Source organism: Narcine bancroftii, chromosome 4, assembly GCF_036971445.1.
Source record: "Narcine bancroftii isolate sNarBan1 chromosome 4, sNarBan1.hap1, whole genome shotgun sequence".
In the NCBI taxonomy this organism is placed as follows: Eukaryota; Metazoa; Chordata; class Chondrichthyes; order Torpediniformes; family Narcinidae; genus Narcine; species Narcine bancroftii.
Window position 1 is genome coordinate 54,611,089 of NC_091472.1, and position 18,785 is coordinate 54,629,873.

The following is an 18,785-nucleotide window of genomic DNA, read 5'->3' on the forward strand; positions in this document are numbered from 1 at the left end:
ATCCACTGAGCGTAATATGAGAAAAACCCCAGGAATCTCCTTAAAGCCTTTGTGGTACTGGGGATGGGGAGCTCTAACAGGAAGCCCATCCTATCAAGATCGGGGCCAATTATGTCATTCTCCACCACATAGCCAAGGATAGCCAGATGTTTAGTCCTGAACATGCATTTGTCAGAGTTACAAGTGAGGTTCAGGGCTGGCACCACGTGGAGAAAACTCTGGAGGTTGGCGTCATGGTTTTCCAAGGTGTGGCCACAGATGGTGATGTTATCAAGGTAGGGGAATGTAGCCTTCAAACCATAGTCATCCACCATTCTGTCCATCTGCCTCTGGAAGATAGAAACCTCATTAGTAATACTGAAAGGGACCCTCTGGAATTGAGAGATGACTGTTGGCCTAAAATGCCATAAATGGATGGTCCTATTACGTGATATCATTCACCATGTCCGAAATACGAGGTGGGGGGTATGAGCCCAGGAGTGTGTACCGATTAATAGTTTCGCTATAGTCAATTATTGGCCTGGACTTGTTTTCCCCCTTTACCACTTGCGTTCTCCATGGGCTGGTGTTAGGTTTGATGATACCTTCATCCAGCAGACGTTGCAATAGGTTTGCAGTCTGAGGACAGATTTGAGAAGAGAGGTGGGGGGAGGGGGTTGTATTCAGTGTGGAGAGGCTGCATGTGGGTCCTGATTTTAGGGACCCTGCATTTTGAACCGTTACAGGGGGGAGGGGACCAGAATACTCCAAGATCATGCTTTTAAGATGAGACATGAAGTCCAGACCCAACAACACCAGAGGAAGAATATACAGGCGTAATTTACAGAATTACCCACTTCAAATAACAGGTGTTCTATATAATGTTTTGAACACATGTAGAATGTGAATGAAATGCGAGAAATACGCAGTAATTAGAAGGGTACATCGTCGGGTTGTATTTTTCCACAGCCTGTGAGTCTATGAAGCTTTCAGCAGAGCCCATGTCAATTAGTCATTTAATGGAATGTCTGTTTACCTTTACAGTCACTATGGAGTTGCTGAGCTGTTGAGGTCTTTCCTGATCTAGGACCATTGAGGCTAGCTCCCTGGAGACTCCATGCTCCTCACTTGCATGGCCCCCAGCATCCTGGGTTTCCCTGTGTGGGTAAGAAGGCCTCGGCCTCAAGTTTTGGCAGGATGGTTGCCCTCCTTCTTCCTCCGACGATGGTGCTGAGTTTGAATTTGGGTCACAGCAAGATGGCCACCGAGCTTTTTCACACCATTTCCTCACCATCACCACCCTCAGCGTGTTGTGCAGTAAGTGGGTTTGGGTGAATTCAGGGCAGACAGCTTGGGGCTGGAATCTGATCTGGGAGCAGTGCAGGCCACGGATTTCCCTAGGCTTCCACTCGCCCAATGTCCTTTGTTGCCACAGCTGGAACACACCGAGTCTTTTGCCGGGCAACGAGATCAGGGATGATGGCTCTTGCCGCTGAAAAAGCACTCCATGGCACAGGAAGCAGAAGGCGATTGGGCAGGCGTAGTGGGAGCAGCCAGTCCTTGGAAGGGCTCACCTGGGTGAGCGAGGTCGTTGGCTTCGAGGTCACCATTCTTGAGCTTGGCCTGTTCCAGTGATTTGGCCAGCTCAATGTGGTTAGCCACCTCCTTCTTTCCCAACTCGAGTAGTCGCAGCCTCATGTACCTCAAGCGGACACCTGCGACTAGAGTGTCCCGGATCTATTCTTCCTCATGAACGCAGCCCGTTGCCACTTCATATCTGCACTTCTTGGCAAATGTCCACAGATCCAGCAGGTAGTCATCGAAGGTCTTTCCTGGCCACTGGCGAAGTAGAGTGAGTTGGTGCCTTGCTTGGATTTTGTTCTGTGACTTCAGGTACCTAGTCTTCAATGCCTCGATAGCAACATCATATGCAGAGCAGTCCATGATGACTGCATACCCTTTTGTTCCTATCCTCGAAACGAATGTGGAACTGCTGAGTTCATCGATGTGGAAGGTGTCTCTGGTTGTGTTCATGTAGGCCTGGAAGCAGTCTAGCCAGTATGTGAACTCCTCAGCCACATCAGGGGACAGAGGATCTATCTGCAGCATACCTGGCTTGAGTAGCGCTTCCATCGTTAGAAAATAAGCTAATAAAATTGTAGCATGAATAAAAGCTCTCGTGACTGGAGGGAGAACAAATGCTTTTATCAGCTTATAACTAAGGATAGGGTTCAACAGTAGTCTTCAGAAGGCTTCTGGGTTTAGGCAGGAAACCAGGGTTATATGTGGGCAGATGGGGGCGGAGCTGGGAGGTAGGGCCAGCCATCAGTACAACACATTACCAGTGAATCCCAATTCACTGCACCTTGGCTACAGGAAACCAAGTCATCAGTAAATGAGAGCACCGGAGACACAGAAAATGCACAGATACAATGCCATCAAAAGCTTGAATCAGTCTGCTAATATTGTACTTTCTCAGATCATGCTCCCGCTTTGTTTAACATACGTTTTGCAACTGTAATTGTAATTGAATAAACTGGTTCCTAGGCTCTCACTCATCAAGTTGGTTGGCACTATGTATCATTTTAAAATCTAACAGCACCAATTCTCGACTCTCTAAATTCCTAGTAACTATAACTCCACTGACTGCAGTGAAATCAGAATTTGTCACATGAATATTGAGGCTTGCTGGACCCACTGAAGTAAGATATATGACCCACTACAAGCCCAATGCCATCAGTTGTGGAGAACTTCATTTCAAACTAATAGGAAGATAACTATGAAAAAAAACCCAGTATGTACAATAGCTAAGATGAATGCATTGCTACTAGCTTGTGCAGTAAATTACACCTTTAATGTTGCCACTAACCACAGGAAGACATAAATTGAGCAGGTTTGGAAACCAAATGCAACCTCTCACCATGAAAAATAAAGATAGTATTTCTTCATTTCCTTGACTGTAATATCCTTTTCATTGGTTTTATCCTCCTAACAGGAACAAGGATCTGAAGTGATCCATTTCATCCGGTCCAGTACAATAAATGAATAACAAAGTTGTCTTCTAACTTTCACAGGCAATGGGGGAAAACGAAGAGAGATACTTTCTAATTTCTTTGTGTGAACAATTGAAAGTTTCATCAATAAGAATAGGTTCAATCAAGGTGTGATAAATATTTGCAATCAGCTATTTTATAACTTAACAGGGAAAAGATTTTGAGACAAACTGTTCAAAATGAGAAAATTTTCAAATTTGGCCAATTAGCATGTTTAGGTAGACATTCTGATTGATGTTGATTGTCCAGTGCTGCACTGAAATACAAGGCGAATGTCCCACTGAAACTTTGTGATGGGCACATGGTTCATCCATATTCCATAGGACATGGTGAGTGTTTGGTTAAAATACACAAACTAAGATCAGCCCATTACTAATTTAAACAGTATTTATATTTAAATCCATTCAGTTCCAGATATAAATAGCAGTCACAGCTGCTATCTCACTGTAAATATGCAGAAAGTTGTAGAATAGGTTGGACATAAAATTAGTTTAGATATCTTTGTTACACTTCGGAGATATTTCTTAACTGGCATGTAGCTTCTTAAGAGCTTTCATCATTACAGCCACAATTGAGGACTCCCACTCTCCAGAGTTCTCAGGAGAAGACAACAAAGGGAGAGTCCAGACATCAGGTTGAATAATCTGTGAGCATTTCTTGGTGCTTGCATCTTCTTTGAAGGTAAATTGCTTTTGCTTCAGGAGAATTGGTTCTCCAATGTGGTAATGGTACAAGAACCTATTGCTGATAGGTAGAAGCTGAAAAATAGTTATGTTGAATGTTTCTGTAGAACTGAGTTATTAAATGTATGAAAGGGTCAAACTTTCAATGGCACTGCAAGGAGAAAGTAATGGCAATATATGCCTGACTAGTTATGTTTTCCACAATCTCAGTCAGCTCTATAACATTGGCAAAGAATTTCACACCCTCCTCCCCCCTCTCCCCCCCCCCACACAAAACAGATTCTGGGATAGTATAGGGTCAAATTTGAGCAAGTGGCATATGGATCCTTCCTGATGTTCAATGCAGCATAAATATAAGATGTCGATTTTTTAATTTTTTGATACTCTCTTCATCAGCCTTGTTAAAAATTACTAAAAGATTTAGTTTCCTTGAAGTCTTTTAAGTTCAAAGGATTTCTTTAAAGTTCACAGTCAGCACTGACAATTGTAGCAATGCAAATCTCCATTTGAAATATAACCAGTGTACTTCCATTTGAGTACATCTTTAACCTTCCACTAGTAGTGAAATTAATGGCCAACTAACTGATTATTATTTTTCCTCCAAATACTTATTTTATGAACTTGATATCTGTAATTAAATTACACAAACCAGATAATTATTTTTGAGAATAATAGATATCTGGCAATAATTATTTGATCGAAGCCTGACATAGCAACATCAACTGCAAGAAAAATATTTGAGTGGCTTATAACAGACATCTGAATCACTAGACTAGATTACAGACCAGTAATCACTTTTTAAAATGTATACAGTTTTAATTTTAAGGGGAGCTTTGTTATTCCTGATATTTTCTGCTGGCATTGCTAGTTGATGCCAGTACCAACTGTCAATGCACTCATTGTTAATGAATCTAAAGGATTAATTACTGTGATGTAGCTCCTTTGGCTGGAGTTTCCTACTTAGTTGTAGACCGGAAGTTAGAGCCAAATGTATCCTGATGTGTCCCCTAATCTCATTAGAATAGCTTGAATTTAAAATGAATGTAAATGAGTATACATCAGTGGGAACCAAAGCTACCAAGCTCCCAAGTCTTAGAGTTTAACTTTCAATGGATGTAATGACCATGTATTCACATCAATCATCACACAAACTTTCAAATGGGCAAGCTTTTGTGACCCATCTTGCTGTTGTATACATATACCATAAAAAACATTGAAAGAAAATTTGTATGTCAGTTCTGCTGTTCATTTTCAGATGAGATGTCTTTTACAATATTCAAAAATTTGAATAAAAAATAAAAATTCTTGCCCCATAAAAGCTGGACAAAGTTGAGATGAGAGACCTGCCTCTTGCTGCATGAGCATAATTGGAGAATGATTTAGAGTTGGAAGTGTCATCTGCCTTGAGCACAATTTAATTGGAAAAGTTCATGGAGAATTGGATAGCATCACGAAGTTTGGACTGCATTAGAATTGTGTAAAGCAGGCTAAGTTCTCCCCACCATCGAGAAAATCTACATGGAACACTGGTATTGCAGTGCAGCAGCAATTATCAAGGGTCTACACCACCCAGGATATACTCAGTTCTCACTGCTGCCATCAGGAAAGGGGGATAGGAGCCTTAAGACTCACACCACCAGGTTTAGGAAGAGTTGCTACTCCTCCACCAGCAGGCTCCTAAACAGCAAACTCAGAGACATATTTAAGGACTTTCTGCCCATTATATAATACTGATTTTTTTCTGCATTGCTTAGTTTGTTTACATTCCTCATTTTGTAAACGCATCTTTTCTTGAGAATAGCTTTCACCCCCCCACCCCACTACTTATGTAGAAATTTTGCCAAGCCCACAGAAAAAAGAATCACACATGAGAATGAAGGTGGGGCCACTGAAGGATAACATGTGCCTGGAGGCGGAGGTCTTAAATGCTTCAGTATTCACAAGAGAAAAGGACCTTGATCAGGGTTAAGTTGAAATAGAACAGGCTTGTCTGATGGGACAATGTGAAGATAAATTATGAAAGGAATAGATAGTCTTGACATAAACACAGTTGGAAAAAGAGGGCATGAGTTAAAGGTAAGAGGGCAAAACTTTTGGAGAAATATTAGAGGATGCTTCTTCACTCAGAGAGTGGTAGCAGAATGGAATGTTCTTCCGAATGAGATAATTGCAGCAGGGTCCCTTCTGTCATTTAAGAGAAGGTTGGATATGTACATGGAGGTGAGGGGGTTGGAGGGATATTGGCAGAGAGCGAGAGGATTGAGCTAGTGGAGTTGTTCAAGTGAACCGATGCGGACTCGAAAGGCCGACATGGCCTGTTTCCGCTCTGTAAATGGTTATATGGTATGGTTAAAACATCAAGATTGATAAATCCTCTGGGCCAGATACGATATACCCCAGGCTGTTGTGGGAAGTAAACAAAGAGTTAGCTGAAGCAGTAGCAATGATTTTTGAGTCCTCTTTAGCCACAGGGGAGGTGCCAGAGGATTGGAGAATGGCAAATATAGTGGCCTTGATTTATATAAAAAAGTAATAGGGAGAATCCTGGGAATTATGGACCATTCTGTCTTATGTCAGAGGCGTGAAACTATTGGAGAAGATTCTTAAGGATAGGATCTACATACAAGCATTTGGAGAAGTACGGTCTACTCAAGGATAGTCAGCATGGCTTTGAGATTTTTTTGAGGAGGTAACAAAAGAAATTGATGAGGGTAGGGCGAGAGATGTGATATACATGGATTTTAGTAAGGCATTTTACGAGATCCCCCATAAGAGACTCAATCATAAAGTTACGAGGCACGCGATCCATGAAACCTTGGCTGTATGGATTAAAAAAATATCTTGCAAGTAGAAAGCATAGAGAACAGTAGTCAGCGTCAACACCAGAACGTATGTTAGAAGGGGACATAAATGAGTTGGGGGGGGGGGGGGTTAGGGATTGATTGGCGGGGGGGGGGGGTGAGGGGAGAGGGTACGCTGTTTTTATTGGGTCAAGCATCACTAGATGCACACTAGTGACGTGGCCGGCGGCAGGTGGAGTGTCAATAGCATGCGTCAACCTGGAGGCTACTGTCGCGGGAGGGAATAGAGCAGGTTTGATGGTCAAGAAAGGCCGAGACCATATGGGGGTGTTTGGGGGCAATATCTGCAGATGCCCCCCCTTAATGCCAACCCTGGTAGCAGTGGAAGGGAAGTATTCTGCCTTCAGATCAATGACTAATGGATCTGTTCTGGGACCCCAGGTCTTTCTGATTTTTATAAATGACCTGGATGAAGAGGCAGAAGGATGGAAGTTTGCAGATGATACAAAAGTTGGAGGAGTTGGGGATGGAGCTGAAGGTCACAAGAGGATATAGACAGGATAAAGAGTTGGGCAGAGAAGTGGCAGATGGAGTTCAATCTGGATAAGTGTGAGCTGATGAATTTTGGAAGGACAACCGAGAAGGCCGAGTACAGGATTAATGGTCAATTACTTAACAGCTTGGATGAACAGAGGGATCTTGGTGGGGGGGGAGGGTGGTCCAAATCCATACATCACTCAAGCTCACTGCACAGGCTGATAGGATAGTCAACAAGGCCTATGGAATGCTGGGATTCATTAATAGTGGGATTGAGTTGAAGAGTAGAGGGGTCATGTTGCAACTCTACAGTTCTGGTCATCTCATTGTAGGAAGGATGTGGAAGCTACGGAGAAGGTGCAGAGGAGATTTACCAGGATGTCACCTGGTTTGCAAAACAAGTTTTATGAGGTGAGATTAGCAGAGCTGGGACTTTTCTCTTTGGAGCTCAGAAGGATATGAGGATATTTAATAGAAGTCAACAAGATTATGAGAGTCATAGATAGGGTGGACAGCCAGTGCCTGTTTCCCAGAGCAGGAATAGCAAACACCAAAGGACATGTACAAAATGAAGGGAGGGAAGTTTAGGGGAGACATCACGGGCAAGTGTTTTTTTTTTAAATGGAGAGTTGTGGATGTCTGGAATGCATTGCCAGGGATGGTGGCAGAGGTTGAACACATGGATGGAAGAAAAATAGAAGGTTACGGTGTGTTTTTTTTAAAATGGAGATTTTTTTTTAAATGGAGAGTTGTGGATGTCTGGAATGCATTGCCAGGGATGGTGGCAGAGGTTGAACACATGGATGGAAGAAAAATAGAGGGTTACGGTGTTTTTTTTTAAAGTAGTTTTTAAAAAAAAGGAATATTTGGGTCAGCACAACATCGAGGGGTGAAGGGCCTGTACTGTTCTATGTTATGTAAGCCTTCAGACAATAAATTTGAACTTTGTATGAAGTTCACATGATGTGTTTGGCCCAACATATTTACATCATTAGAACCATCAATAATATCTAATAATAAAGAAAATGTCTTTTTCTTTGAAGTTTTGTAATTTTTTTGCTGATCAGGTGATTTCATAAAATGTAAATTCAAGGTGTAGTCTAAAATCATGAATAAATTGTGGATTTTGGAAATCTAATAAAATTTTTAAAGCCACAGAAAATGCTGGAAATGACAGGCTAGAAATATTGATTGAGAGCGGCAAAGTTGACAGAAATTGAAATCACTATGATTTAAAAAGAAAATAAAATGAACTGGATAAATCAAGCACAAAGTAGAGGAGGATCATGAAGTTCACAAATTAAGATGGGACTTTTAAAACAACTATTAATTGTTGATGAGTCCAGCACATATTGCATCATCCACAAAATCACCCAATGACAGTTAATTCAATCTTTTTGTTGGGTCTAGAATTACATAGACCTGCTAAGAAATACAGATAACCTTCTGTGAATAACATTAATTAAACTGATTAAAAATATTCCAGTTGTTTCATGGTTACTATATCTGAGACGATTGCTATCATTTGAATCTAATTTTCCAGATACCACAGTGATATTCAAGTACAAAGTCAGAAGAGGCTCTTTTGCCCAACTTGCCCATGAAGACCAAGTTGGCATTCTGGGCTTGTCCCATTTGCCTGACACATAATCCTGCTGAACCCTTCCTATCTCTACATCTGTCCAAATGTATTTTGCTGTTTTAAAAAAAAATCTGTTCCTATAGCTTCCTTTAGCAGCTTGTTCCAGATAACAACTACACTCAGTTAAAAATATGCTACTCCAGTCCCTCTAAAACCTCTCTCTCTTTCTCTCTTGCTTCTTGCCCCGTGCCCCCGCACTTGTCCTCAAACTATAAGATCTCCCCTCAGCCTCCTACAGTCCAGGGAATAAGGACTCTATAGGTCAATCCTGCATTCCCAGCAATGTCCCAATAAATCTCTTGTGCACCCCATCCCATCTTGATGATATCCTTTCTATAGCTGGGTGACCAGAACTCCCCTCACCAATACCTTGTCCAGCTGCATGACAAAGTCCCGACTTTGTACTCAATACCTTGCCCAAATGAAGGCAAGCATGACAACTGGCTGCTTCACTAGCCTGTCCACCTGAGTCACCGCTTTCATGGAAGAATGTAGTTGTACTACCAAGTCTCTCTGTCCTATGCATTCTACCAGTGGGCCCAGCCTTTTGCTGCGTAACTCTTTGATTTACCAAACTGAGCGGCTCACACTTTCCACAAGTTAAATTTCATTTGCCGCTCTTCCCACTTTGCTAATTGATTCAGCTATTGTTGTAAACTTATATCCTTCCTCACTGTCCACCACCAATTTTATCATCTGCACAATTAGTAATGCTATTAACTAGAATAGTTTCTTGAACCTCCCATTACTACACTAACCATAAACTACTCCAACTCCACAAAAAGGACAACCACTTTTATTCTTTCTTGCACTATGGTAATAATTATGATCTATCTTTTGTATTTATTGCATATATTACAGTAAAATGCCTGTTATCAAGCAACTGGCAGCCTCAAGCAACCAACAAAAAGAGTGGAAAATAAATTGGTAAAAACTACATAAATTTAAAATTGGTGCGCCTCGCTGTAGCACACCAATCATGCAATATGCAGTCTCAAGCAACCAAAACATTCACTGATCCAGCATCTACCAATCCCAATATGTTCCAGATATCAGCGGTTTTACTGTATTTCTTTACAATTTAATGAATAGCATAGTAGTTTATTTAAATAAGTACCTGTTGAGTTGCAGCAAGTACATATGTACATAGTACAACATATGACAATCTCATCATTATGATTTCAATGAAAAACAGCAGCGGACCCAGCACAGACTCCTTCAGCACTCTACTGATCGCAGGCCTCCAATCAGAAATGCAAACACCCACTACTAGCCTCTGACTCCATTGGCCAGCTCACCATGACTCCCACGTGACTAGCCTGCCATGCGAGACCTTGTCACATACATTGTTAAAGTCCACTCACTGCTATGCCCTCAGCCCTTTTGGTCATCTCTTCAAGATTCAATCAGATTCATTGGATATCCCTTGAATGATTCAAATCTGACTTCCAATCCAGTAATTTAATTGATATACCACTACACATCAGTGACAAATTATATCAGTGACAGACAAAATATTATGCAATTTCCCAGGTAATTAAAAAATTTAGAGACTTGAAAATTCATCACATTATGATCACTCTTCACCATATTTTTCAAAACAATCATCATCACATTATGTTCACTCTTCACCATATTTTTCAAAACAATCATCATCACATTATGATCACTCTTCACCATATCTTTCAAAACAATCATCATCACATTATGTTCACTCTTCACCATATTTTTCAAAACAATCATCATCACATTATGATCACTCTTCACCATATCTTTCAAAACAATCAAGAGAAGAAAAAAAAAATCACACTGGTTTGTGCATTCTGGGGAGGCCAAGGGAGTGTTTTGATTAATTTTCATTTCTCTTTACTTTGACATTTGATAACTAAGCTTTTACTAAGATGTACTGTGTTCCACACTCTGCTAATCATGACTCATGGTAGTGTTTTTTTAGATTGCAGTCGTGGGAAAAAAAATTGCTGAAAAAGTTAATATTGCCCATGCTAATATTGCTCATTTTTCACACTGGGCACCCTTTTAGACTGCAAGTACCTGAGTGCAACAGTCCCAGTGGTTGGACATGCAGTAGAGCAGATGACCGTCAACAAGATCTCCCCCCCCCCCACCCCCAGTAGGATTTATATGAATCGACTCAAAATTCCTGCACCTTCCTTTTCAGACTGCCTGTGTAGTGGCAAAATTGCTTAATTATGCCGTTACATGCCTGCAGTCTAAAGACTCTTACTATGTTACTACCTTTATACTTCTAGTTTCACACCTCAGTTTAAACCTTTAGTTACAGACTTGAATATTCAATTGGCCAGGCCACGAGCGATGTGTCAATACAGAGCAATTCCCTCCTTCCCAGACCACTATGAATGCAGATTCCATTTTCGCAATACCATTCCTTCAACTCTAATCCTTCTCAACTTTTTAAATTTTGCCTTGGGCTTTCTTTTTGTGAAGTTGTTTAATTTATACTCTGGAATCTTACCCTTTCTCTGCAGAAACTCTTTCCCAGTACTACCTACATCATTCAATTGTTCATGACAACTGGAGCTTCCTTCTCCAGGAGTTTGTACACTCTCCCTGAGATGACATGCATTTCCTCCAGGTGCTCTGGTTTCCTTCCACACTCAAAGGGGTGCGAGGTTTGTGGTTTAAATGGTCACATGGTGTATTTGGGTGGTGCTTTACACTTAATGCCATATTGGCAATGTGACCTTTGGGGCTGCAGAGCATCATGCTCTTCCATTTATCTGGCTGGCCTCTGCCACTACCAGCAACCACACTGCTGTTCACCAATCCTGAATGAGACTTGTGAAGTGATCTGATTTTCCAAATACATTGCACATTTCAAACCCAATTTCACTATCTGATGCTAATTATACATAAAATGTGCACTTTTGCAAGCATTGATATGCATTGAAGTGATTATTGCTGGAGTCTTAGCCTTCAATTTATATAATTGATTTAGATGCAGACACAAATAAACTGGCCAGTGGCATAAACAGAAAGTTGGCTGTGAGGAGAACGAGAGGAGACAAAGGTAGAGATTGAAACAGACTGTGATTGTAGTAAAAATATCAAAATGCTAGAGAAACTCAGCTAGTCTTTTCAACATCTATAGGAGACAAAGATATTTGTCAACATTTTGGGCCTGAGCCCAAGGGAAAGTCAAAGAAGGAGAGAGACAGATTAAGTGAGTGGGCAAAGGTATGGCCAATGGAAGATAATGTTGAAAATATTAAGTTATCCATTTTGATAGGAGGAAAAACAACACACGGTCTAAATAGTGAGAGATTGCAGAACTCTGAGATGTAGAAGGTTCTGGAGATTCAAGTGCTGAACCCCTAAAAGTTAACATGCAGGTGTACAAAGCAATTATGAAAGCTAACAGAATTCTAACATTAATTCCTAGGGTAAATGAGAACAAATGAGATTATATTTCATTGGGGAAATACTAGGGAACTTTGCACTGCAATAAGTCTCTTTAATTAAAGGGAGGGTGTAATTGTGTTGGAAGCAGTTCAGAGAAAGCTTACTGGGCTCATAACCGGATTGCACAGGTTTTCGCACAAGAACACTATGGATAAGCTTGGCCTGTGCCTCAAAGAGCTGACAAGAATGAGAGAGGAATGCTTAAGGTTGAAATGCTTAACATGCTGAAGGGTTTTGATGAGGTGAATCCTGATTTCTTGGAGAATACTCTAGAATTTAGAGGTCACTATTCAAAAATATCAGTCATTAATTTAAGTTAGAGATGAAGTGAGGCTTTTTTTTCTCTCAAAGCTCAATTCTCAAGTATGGATCGGTCCTTAATAGTCAAAAGGCTACCAGTGGAATGCAAGTTGAGTTAAATATCTGATATGCCATGATCTTCCTGAATCTCTTGAGGGACTGAATGGCCTTCCCCTGCTCTCAATTTGTATGTTCACAATTCTGCTCCCATTTCCTGTGAATTCTTGTTAATTAAGAAATAGGACTGCACATACTCAATTTATCCCAACAATTAAGGTAATTTCTCAGTCATATTTTGTGGACATTATGCTATTAATGTGCCTGGTAAACATAAATTACCTGCAGACTAAACTGAATCAAAACGTAGTGACTGACAAACTTTGATATTACCTCATCATTCAACAGGGAGTACAATGCATTAGCCCCTTTCCCACCACCGATTCCATGTGGGTACACCAGCTAATTTAACCTGTCCGTTCCCAGTAATCGTGTGGTGTGAAATGTCCCAGCATGGCAGGGCGAGTTAAATTCCTGTCAAATTCAACCTGGATCTGACATTTGGTGGGGGCAAGTCGAGTTAACTCACTAATTGCCCTCTGGCAGTGTGAAAGCACAATCTGCTCTTGCATTGTCACGGCTAGCAGTGGGACCTCATCCCCCCCCCCCCCCACCAAAATGCCAGGTTGCCGATTCACGAGGTAAATCACGGTGCAGTGGGAAAGGCTTCCGAGTGCAGCATTCTAGGAGGGTTGGCAGTGTGAAAGGGGCCAAATTGACATCAACAAGTCCTATGTGATTTAACACAAAAAAATTGTAAATACCTATCCCAGTCAAAATGATGCATTTTAAAAAAAAATGGACTGCTACCTCATTCCCCACGTCCCTCGATTTGCTCATCTAAAATATCCATCGTGCTGCATCTTGAATGTACTCATAATCTGCAGCCACAAGCTTCCTTGGACAGAGAATTTTCAAAATCTTCCCTTCATCCTAAATAGTCAATCCCTTCCTTTAAGTCTGAGCTTCTACTATGAAGTTTCACCAATGTAGCTAATAGTGAAATAATATTTGAGTTGGACACAAGAACCCAAGAAAATTGGAGCAGGAGTAGACCACCATATAATGTGATCATGGTATCAACCCCTCCTCTGTGTTAGCGCCCCACAACCAGATTTATCCCATGCCTCACATTACCAATTTATACAGGAACATAATTTTTGTCTTTTGAAGCATCCTCTGCTTCAAATATGGTTTTGCACTCAAGATACACGCTGGCTTTATTTTTAAGAAATCCCACATCATTGTTTTTTTCTATTGGTAACCTTCTGAAATTCCCCTCACAAGAACTCTAATTATTCCGAGGACAGGCTCTATTCAGGGTCAAATTCACGTAAAACTTCTTTCACCAGAATAGTCTCTTCTTTCACCATTATTACCACAATGCAAATAATCTGACCTGCTTCCCTTCCATTCCTTGCCCACAGTACTGAGCAATGCAACAGACTGTAGCCATGAATGTCCGTTCTTTACCATTCCCGACATTTCCCAAGATTGCCAGAAAGATGGTGATGACGCTTGGCTCAAAGTATGCTCACATTATTGATCCACTTATCTCCTAGTTCGCCGAAAGTGCATGGGATGATGGACTTGAGATCTTCATTTCATGAGAGATTTTTAAAAATAAATCAAAAGGAATTCCCTCCAAGGCAATAAATTGAATTTACCAATTTAAATTATCCTTGGTTGATGCATTGGTGAATAGATTTTCAATGGTGAAGCAGAAAGTGCAGTGGTCTAAAACCTGATCAAATGAAGGAAATGCTTACATACAATTAATTAAAATATAAAGTTCCAGCTGGATTCATGATCTGACTTCATTTCTTTCTCCACAGATGCTACCACAAGTAATTTTTTTCGCCTGATTTTACTTCTTGTAAATGTGCAACTTCTTAAACAAATTTCAAGCTGCAAATGTCCATCTAAGTGCAGAAATAAACATCTTTGTCAAAAGGATATTAAAAAATTATTTCAAATTTGGCAACTGTTATACATTGTTAACTTTAATCCATAATTATGAATTTCAAGCTTGACAAGTTTCTCTTTTGCATATTATTTACTGGTTTGTTAATTATACCATAAATATGAATGTTCAGCAATTTATGCGCTAATCTGCATATATTAAATTATCGCGACTTCCATGTAATACCAGGTTTTATTAAAAGAAAATTTAGCTTTGGGTACCAATTGAATTTTTGTGAGGCTCTTGTACAAGGCTCATGTAACACACGTTTTTTAAATTCTTCCAGAGACTTGGAACAAAAATTCCACGAGACCCCTTTTGGCAAACTTATGGCAAAGATAATTGCGCAGGGGCCATGCTAATCTTCTCTGTATCGCTCCAATTTTAGTATATGTGCTGCCAAAGCGAGCACTTGGCAAAGATAATTGAGTATCACCTTTAAATCCAGCCAAGGCTAGAAAGCAAAATGGGCGGCACAGTTGGTGTAACAGTTAGCACAACGCCTTTACAGCGCCAGCGATTGCGACCGGTGCTCCAATCCTATGGTCTGTAAGGAGTTTGTGCATTCTTCCTTTGTCTGCATGGGTTTTCCCAAGGAACTATGGTTTCCTCCCACTGATCAAAATGAACTGAGGGTGTAGGTGCAACGGCACATATACGTTGGCCAAAATGGCCTGCTACCATGCTATATGTCTAATTTTTTTTTAATTATGGGGGCATGGCCATGCGAAGGACATAGACAGGTGTGTTTTGGTTGAGCTCTCCATGGAAAAAAATGAAGAATGCGAGTAGCTGATTCATAAGTGTTGAAACAGTGATGAGAGGTGACAGAGAAAATGACTGAAATAAAAGAGATTGTTGAAGACCTGGTGGAGAGAATGGGTCGAGCAGAGATTGAATTGCTGAAAATGCATGAAAAACTTGAGGCTCTGGAAAAAAAAAGTGCCAAAGAATGGGAGTCAGATAAACAAGGACTGCTTGAGAAAATGAATCATATGGAGAACTTCAGTCAATGGAACAATGTCCAAATTATTGGACTAAAGGAAGGAATAGAGGGAAGAAACCCAGTGAACTTTTGTTTTCAAAAATTGATCCCACAAGTATTTAGAGAAGACAAATTTAGACAAAAAATGCACAACTTGGATCCAGAAGAGCCAGTGATCAGAGATCAAGACCAGTTCTGGTGAGAATTTTAAGTTACCGAGAATGGGAGATACCGAGTTACCGAGAATGGGAGAGCATACAACTAAAGAGAACAATGGCCCACCCAAGGTTGATCATTCAAAGGTTCTATTTTTTCCAGACTAACCTGACTTTGATTAAACAAAGAAAATAATTTGAAAATGTGAAAAGACAACTACATGCTAAAAACTTGAAATTCTCAGTGATATACCCCGTGATTTTGAGGGCCAAAGTAGCTGAAAGGAACTGGCGAGTTTTCAAGAACGAAGTGGAAGATTTTATGAAGAAAAAAATTCAGGCTGCCGAGGGAGAAGATCATGAAAATATTTATTACAAAACTAAGTAAAAGTAGTAAAAGTTGTATTTTCATTAAACCATTTTGTATTTATTGTTTAAAACTGTATAGAAATGCTCAAGCAGAGCTCTGTAAAAGGAAAAAAAAATCTTGGAAAGATTTTACAGGGTGGAAACTCCTGTTTAAGGGGGAAAATGGCATCTGGAAAGGAGTAGCAAAATAAGATGGCGTTAAAAGGAGGGGTTCTTCTTCCTCAAGAGATTCTGTGGGTTGTTTTTTTTTGCAGGCTTTCAGGCCTTTATATACATGTCACCATTGGAGCAGGGGCATTGTGTTTTTCTTAAAGGGGAAGGATCACTATTAGTTAAAGAGTCAAAGAGATTTTACTGTTAAAAATACTGTTTTAAAGCAGAATATGGATAGAACATTAAAAATGATTAGTTTTAATGTTAGTGGAAATAACAGGCTGTTGAAGAAAAAATGTCTTGGCATACCTTAAAAAAAATTAAAGGCAGATATAGTCTTTTTACAAGAAACACATCTAACCAGGGGGGCGTGGCAAGATGGCGTAGGGAGCGGACGTGCATTCCCGGTCTCCCCCAGGCAGTTATATAAATACCCGTTTTAAGAATATTTCTTTTCTGTTAAAAATCTTTGTTTTGTTTATCAATTGTTTTTAGTTTAAAATGGCAACAAAGATTAAGGAAAATAGAGTTCAAATACAGAACAAAACTACACTCTCCGACTTTGGAAGAAACTCGGCCTACTTGCCCAGACAGAACCACGGAGTCAAAGCTGGAATTTTCTTAAGAACGGAGCTCATTAATTGGACTGTCGGATAAGCTGGCCTTGGACACCTCTCTGAAAGATGTTTAAAATGGCAACAAAGATTAAGGAAAATAGAGTTCAAATACAGAACAAAACTACACTCTCCAACTTTGGAAGAAACTCGGCCTACTTGCCCAGACAGAACCACGGAGTCAAAGCTGGAATTTTCTTAAGAACGGAGCTCATTAATTGGACTGTCGGATAAGCTGGCCTTGGACACCTCTCTGAAAGATGTTTAAAATGGCAACAAAGATTAAGGAAAATAGAGTTCAAATACAGAACAAAACTACACTCTCCAACTTTGGAAGAAACTCGGCCTACTTGCCCAGACAGAACCACGGAGTCAAGGCTGGAATTTTCTTAAGAACGGAACTCATTAATTGGACTGTCGGATAAGCTGGCCTTGGACACCCCTCTGAAAGATGGTGATGAATATTGATTTGAAATGTTTTATGAAGATAAATTGCAGTAATTGGGATTGGTTGCCCGTGAGTTTTAAAAATCCAGATAACATTAAAGTTTATTAGTGATTTTTTTTGGATGGAATATCGGAAGGATGAATTTATTATCTATAAATACAGAACAAAATTACATTCTTTGACTTTGGAAGAAATTTGACTTATTTGCCCGGACAGAGCTGGAGTTGGTGCTGGAATTTTCTCAAGAACAGAACTTATTAAAGTTGATTTCGGACTCCTTTTTGAAAGATGGCGACGAATGTTGATTTGAAATATTTGAAATATTTTCTGAAGATAAACATATATATGGAACTCCTTGACTTGCAATAAGGTTTATTAGTGATTTTTTTTGGATGGAATATTGGAAGAGTAAATTTATTATCTGTGAGTATGCATACATTGCAAACAGATTTTAATAGTTTTGAAAAGGTTTTTTTTAAACTAAACAACAAGATCAGTTTAATATTGAGAAAATTGGAAAAAACGGAAACTTTATTATTAAATTTGGAAATTCAGTAGAAAGAAACTATGAACAAGATTGATGATTTATAAAATTAAAGTCGAAGGAGCAATGTCCAAGAAGAGTTAAAAATTTTGAATAAGTTTTTCTTGAAAATAAACAATAATTTCAACTTAACATTGAGAAGATTGACAAAGTGGAAAATTTGGTATTAAATTGGGAAACACAGAAGAAAGAACTTATGAATAACATTGATGCTTTAGAAGATCAAGACCGAAGGAATTATGTTCAAGAAAATTTTAAAAGATTTGAAAAAAAAACTTTTTTTGAAAGTAAGCTACAAATTCAACTTGAGACTGAGAAGAATGGAAGATTCGGTGTTGAACTGGGATGTTCAGAGGTGTTTTAATTCAGTGGATGAAATTCAGGAAGACTTGAAAAAAAAATAAAAAAAAAACTTTTATTGATTGTAAACAATGTTTAACTCAGTGTTGGGAGGGTGGAAAGGGTGCAAAATTTAATATCAAGTTTGGATTTTCAAAAAAAAGAGTTTATGAATAAGATTGGTTAAATTGATGGACCAGGGTTTTATGGATATAAGAAATTATGATTTTTCGGTTTGTATTTTGTCTGCCTGGGGGGGGAGGGGGGGGGGGAAGGGAGTGGTACTTCTGCTCCCGAAAGTCATATGCCACTTGTGGTTTATACCACACCCATTTGGGTTTTTGGGAATTAACCACCACAAGGTGGTTTCCTAAGGGGTTAGGGAAGGTGGGGAGGGGGGTGAAAATTTGAAAATTATTTAGTATCTATTATGTAATATTATACTAAGTCAATTTGAAATGAATATATGGAGATACTATAAATAAATTTCAAAAAAAAAAACACATCTAACCACATTGGAACACAAAATTAAAAAGAGGATGGGTGGGGCAAGTAATATAGTCTTCATTTGGATCAAAAGCAACGGGTGTAACAATTTTTATTAATATAAATATACTAATAATAGAAGAGATGTTAACTGGAAGATTTGTAATGGCACACTGCAAAATTTATGCAGAATCATGGCTGTTTATGAACATTTATGCCCCAAATTATGATGAAGT

The 18,785-nt window shown here is 39.6% G+C and overlaps 1 protein-coding gene and 1 pseudogene across 6 annotated transcripts in view; both read right to left on the minus strand.

The window, feature by feature from the left end:
* The window catches only part of prox1a (prospero homeobox 1a), a 128,141-nt gene that overhangs the window by 63,666 nt on the left and 45,690 nt on the right, over positions 1 to 18,785 (minus strand). The gene's annotated exons all lie outside the window — the stretch shown is intronic.
* LOC138762558 (U6 spliceosomal RNA) lies at positions 14,799 to 14,868 on the minus strand (annotated as a pseudogene).